Below are 22,216 nucleotides of genomic sequence, written 5' to 3' on the forward strand. Positions count from 1 at the left end.
GGGTTATAATGGGAACCCCTTGAAAGTTTGCCTTGAATAAAACTCCTCCAGCAAGGCCCAACCTTGGTTTTACCATTCGCCACCTAGCCTCTTTTCCCCTTGGGTTCCGCGGACTCAAGGGTCATCTTTATTTTAAACCCCCGGGCCAGTGCTTCTCTGAGTGTTGGTCCAAACTAGAGCCCTTTGCAGCACCCCCTCGGGGAAACTCGAGGTTTGGTTTTAGTTGTACGGAGTGCTCATCTGGTGTGCCCTGAGAACGAGATATGTGCAGCTCCTATCGGGATTTGTCGGCACATTCGGGTGGCTTTGCTGGTTTAGTTTTACCATTGTCGAGATGTCTTGTAACCGGGATTACGAGTCTGATCGGGTTGTCTTGGGAGAAGGAATATCCTTTGTTGACCCTGAGAGCTTGTGATGGGATAAGTTGGGACACCCCTGCAGGGATTTAAACTTTCAAAAGCCGTGCACGCGGTTATGGGCAGATGGGAATTTGTTCATGTCCGGTTGTAGAAAACCTGAAACTTAACTTAATTAAAATGATTCAACAGCGTGTGTAGCCGTGATGGTCTCTTTTCGGCGGAGTCCGGGTAGAGAACACGGTCTCGTGTTATGCTTGAACGTAGGTTGCTCTAGGATCACTTCTTGATCATAGTTTCTCGACCGTGCCTTGCCTTTCTTTTCTCGCTCTCATTTGCGTATGTTAGCCACCATATATGCTAGTGCTTGCTGCAGTTCCACCTCATACCTTTTTCCCTACCTATAATCTTAAATAGTCTTGATCGTGAGGGTGTGAGATTGTCGAGTCCCCGTGACTCACAGATTACTTCCAAAACCAGATGCAGGGACCGATGATACAGTTCCAGGAGATACGACTGAGCTCAAGTGGGAGTTCGATGAGGACTCAGGCCGATACTACGTTTCCTTTCCAGACGATCAGTAGTGGAGCCCAGTTGGGGCGATCGGGGACATTATGCATTTGGGGTTGTCTTTATTTTGGTTTCGTAGTCGGACCTTGATTGTATCTGGATGATTGTAATGCTATATTTATGTTTTGTGTGATGTGGCGATTGTATGCCAACTATGTACCTCTTTCCTTATTCAGTACATGGGATGTGTAAAGATTACCCCTCTTGCGACATTGCCTACAATGTGGTTATGCCTCTAAGTCGTGCCCCGACACGTGGGAGATATAGCCGCATCATGGGTGTTACACACCATGCCAGATTATTACATCAAAATCTCTCGGAGGATAGATCAGTTCGGCAGTTGCGTGCTGCTACTGAAGAATTTCAAAGTTGATTTGGACCAGCTCTCCTTGCCGAGAAAGTTCGATTTTGACATCATCCCTTACCACAAGATATGATTTAGATTTGAATGTTGACCATCCTTTAGCATCAATCATCACGCGACCATCCTTTGTACTTACGGTATATTGAGCAGGTTCATTCACACCAAGGCTGCGCATGGTAAGAGAAACTTGGCCGCGGTCGCCCGGATTGTTGAATGACTCCCTCGTTGCTCTAGGAATTCTCTGTTTGCAAACAAGAAGACATACCCAAATAGTTAGATCAACACAGTGAATCATGTGAAACAACATGGAAAGAAAAAAGAATGAAGCACTTGGGCGGCCAATGCTTACCAAGAAGGTGGACATGTCGGTTTTTGTAAGGACTTTGGTATATGAAGTGCGAACTGCAGCCCAGTCTATTGCAGGTGCAACTGCACGGGCCGGAGCAGATGCAAGTGCAAGTGTTGGTGCAGGTGCCGAAGCCGCTGCTGCTGCCGGAGATGGTGCTCCTTTTAGAGCTGGTGCCGGTGTCGGAGCAGGTGCCGGTGTCGATGGCCGATCCTCCGGTAGATCAGACTGATCCGCTGACGCGGTCGGTGCCCAATCCTCAGATGGATCAGATTGAGATGCTGCCGTTGTCAATGCTAGAGCAACTACCGGTGCTCGATCTGTGTGAGACAGTGGTGATCGTGTCTGGTCTGCTATGATCAGCTTTCTAACTTGACTAGGATCCGTGACGGTGATCCAGTTTTTTACTTCATTTCTTTTAAACGTGAGAAGGACTAATTGTGGCGTTTTTGTTAAACCAAACTGCAGTTCATCATAGGGATTCAGCTTGTACTCAGACAACAGACTGATCCAATTTTTTCCAGTAATATAAGTGATGGACGGTGCCTTCGTTACTGAAACGAAAGAAGTGAAACCTGCAAAAATAGCCATCGTAGAGCAAACCAAACGGTTTATTCTGTGATGAATGTCACATGGCAAAACCTGCATCGTAAAATTGCAGGAAAAGAAAGAAAACATGACATTAAATTAATAAGATTTAGACAGTAAATCAATAATATTTACTTGATGTGACACGAGTGAATCCTTACCAGGAAATCACTATGTTGAAGTACTAAATAGAAGATTGATTGTCCAACTACGCGTGGCATGCAGGGGCCCCGCCTACTCCCACAAGCAGGACAATCCAAAGGTCGTGACAAATCATATGGACCAAACATCCATGGGACTGGAAATCCTGGTGGGTGCGATAAACCCTACAATGCATACAGATATTGGAGTGTAACCATAATTGATAAACCATCCTCATGAAAAATATGATCTGGATACTTCAAAATATACAGACTGAATTGAGTGGACAGACATTAACATAGACCGTTCTCAGGACTGACCACACACCAAAAGCGGCAGTACTAATAAACAATACATGGTTCACAAACACAGATCAAGTACTGAACAATGGTACTTACTGCAGACAAGCAAAGTTGCACTAACTAAACTCTGCAGACTATTTCTTGCCACCGACCTACGGGATGAACCCCGCATAACTGACTAGGCCATGGACTTCGTGCGAGATGTCTACATGCACCATCACCATCTTGTCAACCTTGGAGAACCTAACAGAGTGGTCTTTCCACTCATAAACATGATGATGAAGACAGGCTGCATCAGATTTGTTGGGAAGCTTTACAAGAACCACACCATTCGTAATCGAAGGCACAACTAGGAAATTGTTGTGGTCAAGTACAGCCTCGAGAACACGCCTGACAACAATGCTACAGGAAAAACACTAGTTCAGGACACGTGGCGACAAGGACACAGCAACTGGATAGTTCAGCAGTAGAACTCATCATCAGGTCTTCCAGTTCACACGACATGACTTTGAGAACTTCATCTCCACCGCGGACCTGGTTCTAATTCAAACAGGAACCATATTTTATTACTACCTGCGTTCAGAAATATAAGATGATTTTCGATATTATACTCCATATATGACTACATATACGCACAAAAATGAGTGAACAAAGACACTAGAACATGTCTTCAAAGGCATGAGAGCAGAGGGATTACATGCAATATCCATAACACAAGTTACTAAGGCAAATATACCCTCTTAAAAGGTAGCATTGATGTTCATAAAGTACTCCCTCCGTCCCAAAATTCTTGTCTTAGATTTGTCTAGATATGGATGTATCAAGTCACATTTTAGTATTAGATACATCCGTATCTAGACAAATCTAAGACAAGAAATTTGGGATAGAGGGAGTAGTTGAAAGTAATCTATAAGAAATCAGTGTCAACCTCTCGCATGTTTTGGTCAAAAGAGGAATTTAGAACCGTCATTTGGCACACTAAAATCACATGCAAGATCACCCAGAAAGTTGTACTACCAGTACTAGTACTGCGTGTTAGATGAAAAAACACGATCAAGATCGAGAAAAAGATCGTCAACAAGAGACATTACCTGGACTTGCTTAATGAGGGATCCCAGAGAGGGGGGCTTGGACATGGCGATGGCTTTGAGCTTGTCTGCGGTAGTCTCGGCGGGGTGCTTGCGCTTCTTCGTACCATGAGCCTCGACGGTTTTGGCCAGATCCATAGACATCACGTCGGCCGGTGCTCCGGTGTCCATCCAACAGAGGAAGCTGAGAGAGAAGAGTGAAAGGAGGAACGAGACGAGGGAGAAGCGAAGCGAGTGAGGGTTTTCTTCAAGAGAGGAAGCTGAGAGAGAAGAGTGAAATGATGGTTGCTTCATCCGTCCAACTTACTGCTGGAAAGGAGGGGGTTTTGTGATTTGACGGCTCATTGGGCATTACTGCGGCGGTACGATCGGGGTAGTCTACCGTCACTCTACTATGGAGTAATTTAGTGCATGGCTGGTGGACCCAGGTGCTGGCTGTCCCACACATCGGCGAAAGTGAGTAATTTAGCGCATGGCTGGAGGAGGATCCGCACGGTAGAGCGTGTCCATTGTTTTTCTGAAGAAAAAAATGATTACAGCAAGCGTTTCCACTCTTACGACGGAGGAGTGCGAAACACGGCAGCCACTTGAACATACACAGTGCTCCTATGACTAGGCATGTGCAGTGGTTCATACGTCAGTACTACACAATCTTGTTGCTAGTGTAGTAAGATATGACGATAACAAATGATGTTGTGCGCATGTCAACTACTCCTATATGTAACATAGTACCGCTTTTTCGACTGCCTGGTCGAGAATGAACGGTGAGATCAATGTTAATAGAACTAGGTCCACAACGCACGGAGAGTACGGTGCTACAGTGCTCCACGAAACATGAACCATATGAAGCACGAATGGATTCCGGTGACGGAGCCCTGAAAGGATTCGCCCAGCAACGGCGACGACAGCCTGCAACCCCTCCTTGTCCAGCTCAGCACCCACCATCGCGCGGAGATGACTCAGCTCCTCGGAGATATAGGTGAAGAAGGAGACCAGGTCAGGAAGCCGCAACTCGTTGAAGTCGACCGGGTGGTCGAACGGGTTTAGCCTGACGGCCGGCATCGTCGCGCTGGCACGACGGTAGGCATTGCGCAGCCGCAACATGTGCGTGGCCACTTGGTTCACCAAGTGGATGAGGCGATCCTGGACCTCGTCACGATCGGCCTGCTCGCGCTCCAGCCGGCTCCCCTGACGGCCTATCGTATCTCCCGCTTTCTGCAGCAACGCCTCCGACGCCTCGAGCATCTTTGTGGTGGACGCCTGCCACTTTTGAAGCTCCGTGAACTCCCGCACATAACGGAGGAGCATGGCACTCCTCTTCTCCTTGAGCTCATGGAGCTCCACATCCTTGGCCCTGAGCTCCGCATCCTTGGCATGGAGCTCCTGTGTCAGGAGCCTCACCTCGGACTCCGTGATCTGTTGCGCCGCCATGGCACCAGGTATAAGCAATGGGGAGAGGAAGCAAAGGGGGCGAAACGGCTGAAAGGCAATGCAATCTACAGGAAGGCGGAGGGAGCAGTGGGTTTTTATAGGTGGAGTCATCGTGACTAATTGCTGCCGCGCCTGCTCCCGTCAATCAAAAAATTAAAAATCCTGCCGTGCCTGCTCTAGTCAATCAAAAAATTAAAAATCCTGCCGCACCCAAACACCAGAGCAACACCGCGGTGGATATTTAAATTTACCTGCTGGCAAGTAGATAAAAAAGGGGTGAAAAAACAGATGTGGCGGCGGCCTAGCTAATCGGTCGAACTAGCCCAACTAGCTAGCCACCGTGCTTCACTGATGTACTCGGCGGGAAAGGTGGTCTTTCGTGATTTGACGACTCATTTACTTGCTTCGGCGCTACGACCGAGGAGGACCCAGAAAACGCGCGGTAGGGCGTCCCACGTCAGGAAGAATATATGCGTGCACCACCCGGGAGGACCCCGAAACCACGCGGTAGGGTGTGCCACGTCTCGGCACGGAGGAAAAATGTGCGTGTAAAAATATACTGTATCAGACGTAGTACCTATGGTTTGACCTCGGGACCCAGCCAGTCGGTCGAAAACACCCCACTAGCCACACAGCTTCATCATGCAAACGTGGCACGGAGGATAGACGTGGTTAGCTTCGTCTCGACCAGCCACAACGTCTCTTGTTCTAGGCGATTCTTCTATTTTCCAAGATTTTTTTAGTTGTAATAACACCACGGCAAGCTAGTGCCGCTCTTCGTGTGTGCCCGTGCAAAGGTTAGACGATGGGGAGAAGAGAGATTGAGATCGCAGACCTGGGACCCCCAGTAAGTGAGACAACGGTCATGCACGTGTTGACGAGGCACTCCCTCTACTCTACTCAACGCAAGTACTGTATAAAATCAAGTTATGGGACAAAGCCAACAACTGTTTGTTTTTTCAGGCTATCGACTTATGCTTTGTAGTCCAGGTTGCCAGTTCGAATCTCGTCTTTCAGATTTGTTAGTTTTAGGTCCAAATTTGATTAATGACAAGTGGGACCCCCGTGTGTTGTTCCGATATTTCAGTGTAGGATGGTTTTTTTGAACAAACACTTTGCACGATTAGACAAGTAACGGCACGAGTTACACATATTTTGCAAGTTTACGAACAAAAATGATAGTGGCATAGAATATCACATCCACCCGCAGCTTAGATACTATGGTAATACGAGTTTTTACACCGTCGGAAGTGAGATCCAATGGCTTGGGAGTAGTCTTTGTAATTATGCGCAATTTCCAAACTCTCCAAAGTTTTTTTTGCAAATAAAACATTCAGTCCTCGTGTGTGCCGCTGCATCTTCGATCCAACGGCTCCCCCGTGCTCATATTAGGTGTTCCCCATAGCTTAATTACCCGCTACGGTCATATGAGCATCTAGGTCGTATGATCAGTGATCAGATGGCACATGCGTATTACTTGTACTTTCTGCGCATTTCCCAAACTCTATCAGCCGTATATTGCAAAAACATTCAAACCTCCTACTGTGGGCCGTTAGATCTCAGTGAACTCGTATCACCATAGAATCTACGGTGCGGGAGCAGCTCATACTCTCCCGTGCGAGAAAACATAAGGTGCTATCGCAGCTTGGATGCTATGGTGATACAAGCTTGGAGGTCGTTTGATCTGAGATCCAATGGCATCTGAGCAGTCTTTGTGCTTGTAAGCAGTGGCCGAACTCTTTTGGGGCTTTTCTGCAAAAAACCATTCGAACCATCGAGGAGTTGTTGGGTCACAAATCCAACACCTCCGAAGAGCTTGTATCACCAAAGCATCTAAGGTGTGGTAGCACATGATATTCTTACATACAGGAGAATATGATGTCCTCCTTCATCTTAGATGCTATAGTGATACGAGCTTCGAGGTCGTTGGATATGGGATCAAAGGGCATCTAAGTAGTTTTTGTACAAATTGTGTGCAATTCTCAAACTCATCAAGGTTTCCTGCAAAAATATTAGGACACATCATGTGAGCTGCTATATCTCAGATCTACAAGCTCCAAGCAACTCGTATCAGCATATAGCATCTAAGGTATGGGGGCACATGATATTCTCCCAGGGAGGAGGGGTGGGGGTGCACAACCAATCAGTGGTTGGGAGGGTGGGGACAAATATAATCTAAACAACCCTAAACAGAGCTCCACAATTTTATCTAAGGTCGAGGGGTTGACCCCCGACAATCATACCTCCGCCTAAACACAATATTTGCATGTACTGTAGTACTAGACTTAATATTCATGTTTCAGTTTCATGTTCATTTTAAATATTGAACTGAGGACCATGGATGTCTTACATTTTACTCCCTTCATTCCTAAATATTAGTCTTTTTAGAGGCTTCAAATGGATTGGCACATACGGATGTATATAGACATATTTTAGAGTCTAGATTCACTCATTTTGCTCTGTATGTAGTCACTTGTTGAACTCTCTAAAAGACTAATATTTAGGAATAGAAGGAGTATTTTTGAATTCGTGTCATACATGCATGGTTTGGAAAAATAGATGCACTATACTTATTGGATTGTTGTTGTGTTCGTGCGTGTGTGTCTGTGTGTGTGTGTGTGTGTGGTCATATGCTTGATACATACAAAGTTTTCTCACCTCCATATTGTTCATCTTTTAAATTTGGATTTGCATTGGAAAACTTACTAGGGATACCATGAAATGTGAAATCCACGTTGAGATCATTATATCACAAACTCACTCTAATTCAACAACTCGTCATAAACAATTACCATGTTGAGATTAGTATTTGCAAGGAAAATACGGGTATTGTAATACACATAGATTCGTTCGGCAATTTAAAAGGTTCCTCTCGTATTATCGAATGGTAGGACCCAACGGCGTACCAGCTAGACCTTGGCTCGTGTTGATCCTAAAACAACTGGGCTCGTGTCCTTCGGTGGCGTGCGTGGTACGCACATTAGGCAACCCCAACCAGTCGAGCCTCAGCGTTTTAAGTCGAAATATCTGGCGGCCAGAATTCCAGCCCTAGGAAATTCCCGTCATGTCCCCGGTCCATAATGACTAACAACGGAGGGATGCTTTAGTAACTAGACAACGTTACCTACTGTGTCGAGCACGGTTCAATTCGCTCGGTCGCCGCTCGTCAAGGTCACCCGTCAACTGCATTGCCTAGTACTACTACTACTACTACTACTACTACACCAGGATGAGCACAGAATTGAGCCCGTTTGTTCGTGCCTAGTACTTGAGTTAATATATCAGGCAATGCACAGGTATAGAGGGATTATCCTTTTACTCTGCATATATAACTTGTCTGAAGTCTAACTAAGCAAAATGTGTGACCAAATCCTTTCTTACGAAATACAACATGACAGATGTACGGCTTGAAAATTTATTGCATGATGCAGGTTATGATATTGTTTTGAATCCTGGATCTTAAATTTCAGAAAATCCAAAAGTGAGCATAAATTCTTGAAACTAAGCACGGTCACGTGATATGCACAAATATTACTTCGTAAGTTTTTTCTTCAATTTGAGACAAGCTGCTTATGACAAGTTGCACAAATGAAGAGCCAAGGTATTTTGGAACGAAGAAAGACCTGTCACATTAAGGCGAACGCTTTCACTATTGAAACCGTGGGTGTTTACGTGCCGCCACATGTCCCAGCTTCTCATCGGCGGGTGCCGTCCGAGCAAGCGTGTGAGTCGACGGGAGGCGTGCGAGCAGACCACTGCGCCGAATGTCAGGGAGGCGTGCGAGCAGACCCCTGTGCAGGCTCATCGGGAGGCGAGCCCTTTGACCAGGCTCCGCCGCCCACCGACGTCCCAACTGCTCCCACTTTTAATGTCGCCGGCGCCGCAGTTTAAAATCAACCCTGCACTACCCGGGATCGCTACAATCCTCTCTCTTCCTCTCCGATTCTCCTGTTGTCTACCTCCAACTAGCCTGACCTAAACGTACGCCATGCCGCATCACGATGGTCTGCCCTTAGTGTTCCAGTTTCCTGTGGAAGACACCCAGCCGGAGTTTCATGAACATAAGGTGCTTTGGGACGAGATTGAACTGGCCTTGCAGGAAGACGCCGCGCCTGTCCGCGCTCCCGTTCCGGCTCCCGTCGCCCCGACTGCGCCAGCGCCCATCCCCGTGCACCTGCCAGCGCATGCGCCTGCACGTGCACTGACGCGCACGCCTGTGCTGGTGCCCGTGCACCTGCCAGCATATGCGCCTGCTCGTGCACTGAGATGCGCGCCCATGCCGGTGCCCGTGCACACGAATGTCTCCGCCGCGCCGTTGACAGTGCATGTCCCCGCGCGGGTGCCAGTGCCCCCCTCTGCGGCATGGATGGCCGCCGTCGACCGCTTCCTTGCACCAATGCCACTCGCCTCCTCCCGCCAGTTGACTCGCTCCGTAGTCCAGAACATTTTGGCCTTCCTTGAAGCTAGGCCAACGTCCAGGAGTACCCCAACAACAGCGCAAGACGCCACCGTCACCGTCGATCAGTGGCCTGACGACACACAGAGCACGACAGAGGAGCCGCTTCCCACCGCGAGACGCCGCCGCCGCCGCGTAATCTAAATTTGCCATGAAAAACGTTCGGATTGCCATGCTTAAAATTCGAACGTTTATCATTTCTGTTTATTTTATATCGACCATCGTACAATTTAAAGTCGGAGTCAGATTGAACGAAATGTATGGTTTGATCGATTGAATGTTCTGCTAGAGCCGTATCAAATTAAATATAAAACGTCATCAAGCCACATGTATTCCCTGTCATCCAACGACCTAGACTGCTTCAATGTCGAGCGCTCAACACGTTTAGCGTGCAGTTAATTTCATGCCAAAAATAGTGCTAATCACATGACAACACACAAATAATATCCTAGTAGTTAATATCCGCATGCACTTAATATACTTCCAAATTAACAGGCATTGCACGTACACACTAACTAGTGCTGCTAGTACGTGAAACTGGTGCCGTGACTTGTGAACGCGTCCAGATATTGTCAACGGCAACATCGCCCGTGAGTTCTTCCTGTTTGCCCGTGCGTCTAAACGCAGAAGGGGAGGAGAGAGAGAGCACACATGGAACCCACCAGTAAGTGAAGGCGAATAGTACTAAAAATAATATTACATGTTATCCATTAATTAGGTTGTGGTAATATAAAAACATTATGTGAACAAAGGGGGTACAACAAACATTGCTATTCTACGTATGTTGCCTATTGACGTGTGGCTTGAAGGCCCGGTTGCATGTTCGATCCTCGTCCTTTATTTTTTAATTTGTATATGGGTCCAAATTTGTTTCATGACATGTGGGCCCCTCGGTGTGTAGTTTGTAGCACCTTAATATGTGGGTCGAAATTTGTTCCATTCCAAGTGGACTATCGGTGTGTAGTTTTGTAGCTTATTTATAATATTAAAGAGAACAACATAGTTTTTTCAATAATACCATGGTGCGACGTTGAAGGCGAGAAAGGACGTGCGAAGAGAGCGATGACCGAGCCAGAGGGAAATCAACTAGGGGAGTTGCGTGGGTTGCAACAATGTTTGGAGTAGTTGTGGGCCGAATGCTACGAAAATATAATCTAAACCGACTGGAACAAATGCCTACACAAATTAATCCAAGGTTGGAGTGGCCCTCGCAATGTAAATAGCTCCGGCTTTGTGAGGGATGGAGAGGTAGTAGCTTCAACGCGTGGAAGATACAGTGTGAGAAAGCAAGGTCAATCGAGAGACATATAGATAGAGAGACAAAGTGAGTGTGGTCTGACATTCATTGAACAAATAATAATGCTCTGGAGAGATATTGTCCGATTGAGCTTTTTGGCAAGGGTGAGGGCTGTAAGATAGAGCTTGAGAGATGATCCAGTCACAGACATGTAGATATATTTTGTGTGTGGGAGGAAGCAAGGTCAACCGATCACATAGGGTCGCCATGCGATCGAAAGAGTGAGACGGGTTGGAGAGAGTGACCTAGATAGACGATGTGCGTGAGAGAGTATACAATGTGAATAGGTCGAATTGGGCTCAAACATGGTGATATATCATTTTTTTCTGAGAAAGAGCAAGGTCAATCGAGACATACGAAGAGAGAGAGAGAGAGAGATTGAGTGAGCGTGGACCACCATGAGGTCGAAAGAGTGGCGGCGGCTTGGATGGACTGACCTAGATAGACAATCTATGTGAGAGAGTATAGAGTGTGTCGATCGAGGCCCGAACAGGGAGATATATCATTTGTGTGTGAAAGAAAACGAGGTTAAATGAGACTCAGATAAAGAGAGCGAGATTGAGCGAGTGTGGCCCGCCGTGCGGAAGAAAGAGTGAGACAGTCTCGAGGGAGTGACCTAGATATAGAACGTGCGTGCACACGAGAGGTTGGGGGGCTAGATAGGCAATGCATGTATTTAGCGCGAGATGGTGAGAGGGAGAGGGGGGAGCGAGAGAGAGCTTGGCATGGGGTGCAATGGCGGATGTGTGAGGTAAATACATTTGGTAACAGAGTGAAAAAAGGGGTTGTGTAGTTGTGAGACTTAGAGATCGAAACATGGAGAGAAAGAATGAACTTGTGTTGGAAATTGATAGCTTCCTAAGGTGGTTAGGAGAGGAAGATTGACCGATACAGGAAGTATGTAGCGTTTGTGCTGGGGGGGGGGGCTAAAAACAACATTTGAATGTACATAGTATGAGACTTAATATCGATGTTTCAATTCGATGTACATTGTAAGTTTTGAACCGAGGACCAGGCATACGGGTAATTATTTCGAATTCGTGCCATACTAAGTTTCAAAAAGTTGACATTAACTCAGTTTGTTGTGCTATTTTGTAGGTCATATGTTTGAATCCATCCAAAAGTTTTCCCACTACCATGGTGTTCATCATATACATATGAATTTGTATTAAAAAGTAGCATGGATACAGTGAAATGCAAAATCCACGTTAGAGTTGGAGATCGCTACGTGACACATACTCTGATTCAAATAACTAACTACGTGACACACACTCTAATTCAAATAACTAATTATGTGACACACACTCTAATCCACGTTAGCGTGGGTACCATTTCAATTTTTTTTCAAATAACTCCTCATTAATTAATTTATAGTACTCCCTCCGTTCACTTTTATAAGACCTTGAAGACATTTCAGAAAATGTGCAAAACAATTCATTTTAAGTTGTCTGAAACGACTTACAAAAGTGAACGGATGGAGTATCTCGTTTCGAATGACTAATTATTGCAAGGAAAACACGGGCATGGTAATACATACAGATTCGTTTGCAAATGAAAGAAGATTCGTTTGCATTCTCAAATGTAGGTGCACTAGGCAGACCAGGGTCGTGTCGAGGTGGACGCTGCTTCCGTGCCTTAAAGGCAACTGCCTTTGGGTCACTGACATGTGGGCCAGCCACCTTTTGGGCCCACATGTCATGAACACAAAGGCAGGTGCCTTAAGGCACCGAAGCATAGTCTTGTCGAGGTGGTCACGTGTGTCGGACGGACGCGTAGCACCCAGCCACCCACCCCCCAAAAAGGACGACGACAATATAAGTTTGCGCTTCCACGTTTCGGATTGAAATATCTGGCGGCCCCAATTCCAGCCCTGCAAAATTTCTCTTCTCCACCGTCCCCTTCCGCGCCCATATTGCTCAAATCCCTAAATCGCCGCCAACCGTCGAATCGCCCCTCGTCTCGTCTCTTTCCCCACCATTCCCCACCTCTGTGCCGGACGACGACGACGAAGACGATGATCGCGCTTCACCACCGCACCGGAGCTACCTCATCTACGCCCTCGTCCACTGCACCAGGTGGTCCACCGACAACGTCGACCGCCGCAACCGACGTGCCTCACAGACACCGAGTTCCACCGCATCAGGTGCGTGATACGTATGATTTTGCTATGATTAATGCTTGTCACTAGGGCCCGAGTGCCATGATTTCAGATCTGAACCTATTATGTTTTCATGAATATATGTGAGTTCTTGATCCTATCTTGCAAGTCTATAGTCACCTACTATGTGTTATGATCCGGCAACCCCGAAGTGACAATAATCGGGACCACTCCCGGTGATGACCATAGTTTGAGGAGTTCATGTATTCACTATGTGCTAATGCTTTGTTCCGGTTCTCTATTAAAAGGAGGCCTTAATATCCCTTAGTTTCCAATAGGACCCCGCTGCCACGGGAGGGTAGGACAAAAGATGTCATGCAAGTTCTTTTCCATAAGCACGTATGACTATATATGGAATACATGCCTACATTATATTGATGAATTGGAGCTAGTTCCGTGTCACTCTATGTTATGACTGTTACATGATGAACCACATCCGGCATAATTATCGATCACTGATCCGGTGCCTATGAGTTTTCCATATACTGGTTCTCGCTTATTTACTTTCCCGCCGCTACTGTTACAATCACTACAAAATACCAAAAACATTACTTTTGTTGTCTTTACTTTTGTTGCCGCTACCACCACTATCATATTACTTTGCTACTAAACACTTTGCTGCAGATACTAAGTTTCCAGGTGTGGTTGAATTGACAACTCAGCTGCTAATACTTGAGAATATTCTTTGGCTCCCCTTGTGTTGAATCAATAAATTTGGGTTGAATACTCTACCCTCGAAAGCTGTTGCGATCCCCTATACTTGTGGGTTATCAAGACTAATTTCTGGCGCCGTTGCCGGGGAGCATAGCTCTATTCTTTGAGTCACTTGGGATTTATATCTGCTTATCACTATGAAGAACTTGAGAGATCCAAAAACCAAGATCTATCCCTCAACTACGAGGGGAGGTAAGGAACTGCCATCTAGCTCTGCACTTGATTCACCTTCTGTTATGAGTAAGTTTGCGACACCTACACCTGCTTCTGCTATTCGTTCTGATATGTCGCATGTTATTGATAATGCCACTTCTGCTATGCATGATACTTATGATGAAACTGCTTCTATGCCTGATACTACTGTGCCCCTTGGTGAATTTCTTGATGAACAAATTGCTAGGGCTAGAGAAAAAGAAATTATTGAATCTGAATACGATGATGATAGTGATGATGAAAATATGCCTGTTATTCCTGAGGGTTATCTTTTTGATATGGAATCTTCTGTCGCTATTTTAGCTTACAAAGATAGATATGAGCTTAAGAGGTTATTAATTAAATGGAACAAAGAATCACTTAGAGATAAAGTTAAACCCGACCCTGCTTTTGCTACTTCACCTATATGTGTTCCTGATAAGGATTATGAATTCTCTGTTGATCCTGATATAATTACTTTTGTTGAATTTGATCTGTTTTATGGCTATGAATCTGAAACTGCTGTGGCACATCTTACTAAGTTAAATGATATAGCTGCCCTGTTCACTAATGATGAGAGATCGCGTTACTTTTATATACTCAAAATATTTCCGTTCTCATTAAAGGGTGATGCTAAGATATGGTTTAATTCTCTTGATCCTGGTTTTGTGCGTAGTCCCCAGGATATGATTTATTACTTCTCTGCTAAATATTTCCCTGCTCATAAGAAACAAGCTGCTTTGAGGGAAATATACAACTTCGTGCAAATTAAAGAAGAGAGTCTCCCACAAGCTTGGGGGAAGCTTCTCAAGTTACTTAATGCTTTGCCTGATCATCCTCTTAAGAAACCTGAAATACTTGATATCTTTTATAATGGACTAACCGATGCTTCCAGAGATTACCTGGATAGTTGTGCTGGTTCTCTTTTCAGGGAAAGAACACCGGATGAAGCTAAATTCTATTGAATAATATGTTAACAAATGAAAATAATTGGGCACCTCCTGAACCAGCTCCTGAGCCAACTCCTGCTCCAATTACTGAACCTATTCTTAAACCAACTCCGAAGAAGAGAGGTGTTCTATTTCTCTGTCCCAAAGATATGCAAGAGGCAAAGAAATCTATGAAAGAAAAAGGTATTAAAGCTGAAGACGTTAATAATTTACCTCCTATTGAAGAAATACATGGTCTTAATTCACTGCCTGTTGAAGAAACATATGATCTCAATTCTTTATTTACTGAAGAACCTCCTGATCCCGATATCCCGACACAGGTAGTAAAGGTAAATTCTCTCTATAGATATGATAAAGCTGAAGTCCCTCCTACTAAAATTGCTAGTCAGTGCTTGGATGAGTTTGATAACTTTATGTTTAAGCAAGACGACTTCAATGCTTATTTTGGTAGACAATTAAAAGAAAATGCTTATATGATTAGACGCTTGGGTGATTATATGGCTAATATTAAAGGTGAGCTTAAACTTGTTAGCAAACATGCTTCTATGGTTACCACTCAAGTAGGACAAGTACTTAAGGCTCAAAAAGAAGTGCTTGATGAAATATATAGTAAGAAAAATGATTATGCGGTTAGAGTGGCTACTAGAACTAGTAGAATGACTCAGGAACATTTGTATCCTAAAGGCCACCCTAAGAGAATCGAGCAAGATTCTCAAAGAAATAATATTGATGTTCCTAGTTCTTCTAAAAAGAAGAAGAAGAAAAATGATAGAACTATGCAAACTTCTAGTGAACCTATTGCTGAACCACCTGATAATCCAAATGATATATCTATGTCTGATGCTGAAACACAATTTGGTAATGAACATGAACCTAGTAAAAATATTAATGATGATGTTCATGATGATGCTCAACCTAGTAATGACAATGATGTAGAAATTGAACCTGCTGTTGATCTTGATAACCCACAATCAAAGAATCAATGTTATTATAAAAGAGACTTTGTTGCTAGGAAACATGGTAAAGAAAGGGAACCTTGGGTTCAGAAACCCATGCCTTTTCCTCCGAAACCATCCAAGAAAAAGGATGATGAGGATTTTGAGCGTTTGCTGAAATGATTAGGCCTATCTTTTTGCGTATGAGATTAACTGATGTGCTCAAAACAAATCCTTATGCTAAATATATGAAGGATATCATTACTAATAAAAGAAAGATACTGGAAGCTGAGATTTCCACCATGCTTGCTAATTATACTTTTAAGGGTGGAATACCAAAGAAACTTGGAGATCCCGGAGTACCTACTATACCTTGCTCCATTAAAAGAAATTATATTAAAACTGCTTTATGTGATCTTGGAGCCGGTGTTAGTGTTATGCCTCTCTCTTTATATCGTAGACTTGACTTGAATAAGCTGACACCTACTGAAATATCTTTGCAAATGGCTGATAAATCAAATGCTATACCTGTCGGTATTTGTGAGGATGTGCCTATTGTGGTTGCAAACGTTACTATTTTAACGGACTTTGTTATTCTTGATATTCCCGAGGATGATAGTATGTCTATTATTCTTGGAAGACCTTTTCTTAATACTCCAGGGGCTGTTATTGATTGCAACAAAGGCAATGTCACTTTTCATATTAATGGTAATGAGAATATGGTACACTTTTCGAGGAAACAACCTCAAGTTCATAGTATCAACTCTATTGGAAAAATTCCATCGATTATATTTGGAGGTTCTGAATTTCCTCTTCCTACTGTCAAGAAGAAATATGATATTCTTATTATTGGGGATGTGCATATCCCCGTTGAGGTAACTTAGTGCTATTCAAAATTTCTCCGGTTTCATGATTATCGGAATGAGTTTGTTAACAAGACTTGATCAACCTTGTTAGTGGATTCTTTTTTATGAGCATGAGATGGATGAAATTAGAAGCACAACCTTCTGTACCCTCTCTATACGTTTTGTTAATTAGTAGAAATAAAGTAAAAATAGTTTTTCTGTCTGTTTCCTGACTTATCCGTGCAATATAAAAATATCCCGAAAATAAAAGTCCTCATAATGACATGCCAATTTAATATGATTTTTTCGGGAATATTTGAGAATTTACTGTGCAAAAATTACCGCGGGAGGAGCTGCCACCTGGCCACGAGGGTGGTGGGCGCCCCCCCCTATAGGGCGCGCCCCCTGCCTCGTGGGCCCATGGTGGCCCTCCTCCACTTATCCCAGCACCCATCTTCTTCCTCTGTCTCACACAAACCCGAAAAACCAACTCAAGCACGAGTTCCAGCCACTTTTGCTGTGATTTTCGATCTCCTTGCTCAAACCACCTCTCGCAAAACTGCTTGGGGAGATTGCTCCTTGGTATGTGACTCCTCCATTGGTCCAATTAGTTTTTGTTCTAGTGCTTTATTCTTTGCAAATTTGTGCTGCATAGGTGGCCATGTTCTTGAGCTTGCATGTCAAATATATATGGTTCCAAGTAGTTCTAATGCTTGATATAGGCTCTAGGCACTTGTAGGAGTAGTTGCTATCAATATTGTTAAAGTTGGTTCATTTTTGTTTGAAGTTATTAACAATTTCAGATTATTTCAGAAAAATAATGAGGAGATTTTTGAGGGGCTCATCGAGCCAAAGCTCGAAGGAAAAGGCACCGAAGCCTAAGTATAATTTGCCGCGCACCGCGGAGATTCAGGCATGTGAATGGCCTTCCGAAGATTTCTTGAGAGCAGCCGGTATCTATGAAGATTTTCATGAATTGGCTCAAAATTCAGGCCTCACCGCTTTCCTCCACGACCAATGCGATTAGTATCTCTTACTCACAAATACTTTTGTGCAAAACTTTCATTTTCATTCTAGGAACTCACCACCTACGGTGGAGTTTCATTTATATGATGAGCATAAGGAGATGTCACTTTATGATTTCTGTCAGATTTGTTTAATCCCTTTTGAGGGCAAGAGAGAAGAACCACATCATGATGATGTGGCTGGGTTTATTGATACTATCACTGTAGGAGAAACTAGAAAGGTTTCCGATGCACGAATCACTAGCATACATTTTCCTATTTGACGTTACTTTGCATTATTTGCTAGTCGTTGTTTAATTGGACGCGGAAATAGTGGAAACCTTAGTATCCATGATATAATTATTCTGCACCACGGTTTATACAGTGATAACACTTTTAGTATGGGCGGTATTACTGCTAGACGGTTAAGTATGAACCGTACTAAGGGTCTCATCTTTGGAGGCGTCTATGCCACACGCCTAGCCGCACATTTTAACATACCTATTAGGCATGCTGAGAAGGAAGAAAAGGTGCTGCCCCTTGTTTATCTAGATCATAAAAGTATGGTGGCACATGATTTTATTGTTAAGAATAGGGCAGGAGAGCTTAAATATCAATTGTTCTTTAACAAACATCATCCTGAGACTATTATCCTGCCTGCTCCTTCTTTGTTTAATTTTGTAGGACCCTACCTCGTTACGTGGGCTGCCGTCCAAGCTTACAAGAATCCTGCACCAGCCCCGGAACAGGAGCCACAAGATGAGCCTCCACGACAATCTGTTTATTCTTGGGATCCAGAGATGACTGTCAGCTAGTGGCAGTCAGAGTCTTCTTCTTCATCACAGTATGATCCCAACTATTCTTCCTCATCACAGTACGACCCCAACAACTATTATTACGGATATCCGCCAGGCCAGCCGTGGCCATAGACCAACTTAGGCCAAAGCCTAAGCTTGGGGGAGTACGTATTTCTCACCGACATTACATTTATGCTCACACACACTCATTGCTAGATGTCGGTGCTCATACTTTTTCACTGTAATATCCATGCTAGTTTATTTTCTTTTTCCTACTTTCTTCTTGTGTGTTTGTTAAACCTTAAGAAAAACCAAAAGAAATTAGTAGTAGTTTATTTTTCTGCTGTAGTAGTAATAATTAAAAAGAAAACCCAAAAATATTTCCCGTTCTTCTTTTGCTTGTTGGGAGCTTTCCTGTGTAAATAGTTTTATTTCTTTTCTTTGGGGGTTAGTAGGAGAAGACCATAATTAAATTGTGGAAGTGGCCCTTATATGCATTATTGTTGATTTAACCAGGAGCCCATATTGCCTTGTCTTCTCCTGTTTATTGAATGCTCGCAGATTCCAGCTTAGTCCAATGCACGTGCACTCTTATTATTATCCACACCGTTCGGTCATGCAAGTGAAAGGCAATTATGATGATATATGATGGACTGACTGAGATGAGAAAAGCTGGTATGAACTCGACCTCTTTTGTTTTTGTAAATATGATGAGTCCCTCGTTCTTGATTCAGCTTATTATGAATAAACATGTTTGCAATGACAATTAGAGATCATAGTTGCTTGTGCCATGCTTGATTAGCTATGAGTTATAATGGTTTACCTTGTGAGCCAACATGCTATTGAGATGATTATGATGTGGTATGATGGGGTGGTATCCTCCTTTGAATGATTTAAGTGACTTGACTTGGCACATGTTCACGCATGTAGTTGAAACAAAATCAACATAGCCTTCACGATATTTATGTTCATGGTGGATTATATCCTACTCATGCTTGCATCCAATATTTATTAATTTTAATGCATGTACATGGATGTTGTCGCTCTCTAGCTGGTCGCTTCCCAGTCTCTTGCTAGCCTTCACCTGTACTAAGCGGGAATACTGCTTGTGCATCCAATCCCTTAAACCCCAAAGTTATTCCAGATGAGTCCACTATACCTACATATATGCGGTATCTACCTGCCGTTCCAAGTAAATTTGTATGTGCCAAACTCTAAACCTTCAAATAATCATTCTGTTTTGTATGCTCGAATAGCTCATGTATCAACCAAGGCTGTCCTTATCTTCCGTGTTAGGCGGGTTATTCTCAAGAGGAGTGGACTCCGCTCCTCACTCACGAGAAAATGGCTGGTCACCGGGATGCCCAGTCCCATGCTTTATGCAAACTAAATCAAAATTAATTGCAAACAAAACTCCCCCTAGGACCTGATGTATGTTGGAGGCACTCGTTGTTTCGAGCAAGCCATGGATTGATGCTTGTTGTTGGAGGGGGAGTATAAACTTTACCATTCTGTTTGGGAACCGCCTATAATGTGTTTAGCATGGAAGATATCACCATCTCTTAGTTGTTATGTTGACAATGAAAGTATACCACTCAAAATACAATTTATCTCTATTTCAAAACCGAGCTCTAGCACCTCTACAAATCCCTGCTTCCCTCTGCGAAGGGCCTATCCATTTACTTTTTGAAGGAAATATTCCCTAGAGGCAATAATAAAGTTATTATTTATTTCCTTATATCATGATAAATGTTTATTATTCACTCTAGAATTGTATTAACTGGAAACATAATACATGTGTGAATACATAGACAAACAGAGTGTCACTAGTATGCCTCTACTTGACTAGCTCATTAATCAAAGATGGTTATGTTTCCTAACCATAGACAAAGAGTTGTTATTTGATTAATGGGATCACATCATTAGATGAATGATCTGATTGACTTGACCCATTCCGTTAGCTTAGCACTTGATCGTTTAGTTTGTTGCTATTGCTTTCTTCATGACTTATACATGTTCCTATGACTATGAGATTATGCAACTCCCGTTTACCGGAGGAACACTTTGTGTGCTACCAAACGTCACAATGTAACTGGGTGATTATAAAGGTGCTCTACAGGTGTCTCCGAAGGTACTTGTTGGGTTGGCGTATTTCGAGATTAGGATTTGTCACTCCGAATGTCGGAGAGGTATCTCTGGGCCCTCTCGGTAATGCACATCACTTAAGCCTTGCAAGCATTGCAACTAATGAGTTAGTTGCGGGATGATGTATTACGGAACGAGTAAAGAGACTTGCCGGTAACGAGATTGAACTAGGTGTAGGATACCGACGATCGAATCTCGGGCAAGTAACATACCGATGACAAAGGGTACAACGTATTTTGTTATGCGGTCTGACCGATAAAAGATCTTCGTAGAATATGTAGGAGACAATATGAGCATCCAGGTTCCGCTATTGGTTATTGACCGGAGACGTGTCTCGGTCATGTCTACATTGTTCTCGAACCCGTAGGGTCCGCACACTTAAGGTTTCGATGACAGTTATATTATGAGTTTATGCATTTTGATGTACCGAAGTTTGTTCGGAGTCCCAGATGTGATCACGGACATGACGAGGAGTCTCGAAATAGTTGAGACATAAAGATTGATATATTGGAAGCCTATATTTGGATATCGGAAGTGTTCCGGGTGAGTACCGGGAGGTTACCGGAACCCCCCGGGAGGTATATGGGCCTTAGTGGGCTTTAGTGGAAGAGAGGAGAGGTGGCCAGGGCTGGGCCGCGCGCCCCTCCCTTCCTAGTCCGAATAGGACAAGGAGAGGGGGCGGCGCCCCCCTTCCTTCTCTCTCTCCTCTTTCCCCCCTCCCGAATCCTATTCCAACTAGGAAAGGGGGGAATCCTACTCCCGGTGGGAGTAGGACTCCTCCTGGCGCGCCCTCCTCCTGGCCGGCCGCACTCCCCCTTGATCCTTTATATACGGGGGAAGGGGGCACCCCTAGACACACAAGTCGATCCACGTGATCGTTTTCTTAGCCGTGTGCGGTGCCCCCTTCCACCATAATCCTCGATAATATTGTAGCGGTGCTTAGGCGAAGCCCTGCGACGGTAGAGCATCAAGATTGTCACCACGCCGTCGTGCTGACGGAACTCTTCCCCGACACTTTGCTGGATCGGTTCTCCCGACGTGATTTGCACAAAGTTGGCTAGCGGGTGACAGTTTCTCCAACTTTAGTTGAACCGAGTGTGGCTACGCCCGGTCCTTGCGAAGGTTAAAACAGCACCAACTTGACAAACTATCGTTGTGGTTTTGATGCGTAGGTAAGATTGGTTCTTGCTTAAGCCCGTAGCAGCCACGTAAAACTTGCAACAACAAAGTAGAGGACATCTAACTTGTTTTTGCAGGGCATGTTGTGATGTGATATGGTCAAGACATGATGCTAAATTTTATTGTATGAGATGATCATGTTTTGTAACCGAGTTATCGGCAACTGGCAGGAGCCATATGGTTGTCGCTTTATTGTATGCAATGCAATCGCGCTGTAATGCTTTACTTTATCACTAAGCGGTAGCGATAGTCGTGGAAGCATAAGATTGGCGAGACGACAATGATGCTACGATGGAGATCAAGGTGTCGCGCCGGTGACGATGGTGATCATGACGGTGCTTCGAAGATGGAGATCACA

This window comes from Triticum dicoccoides, chromosome 7A (genome assembly GCF_002162155.2).
Source record: "Triticum dicoccoides isolate Atlit2015 ecotype Zavitan chromosome 7A, WEW_v2.0, whole genome shotgun sequence".
Lineage (NCBI taxonomy): Eukaryota > Viridiplantae > Streptophyta > Magnoliopsida > Poales > Poaceae > Triticum > Triticum dicoccoides.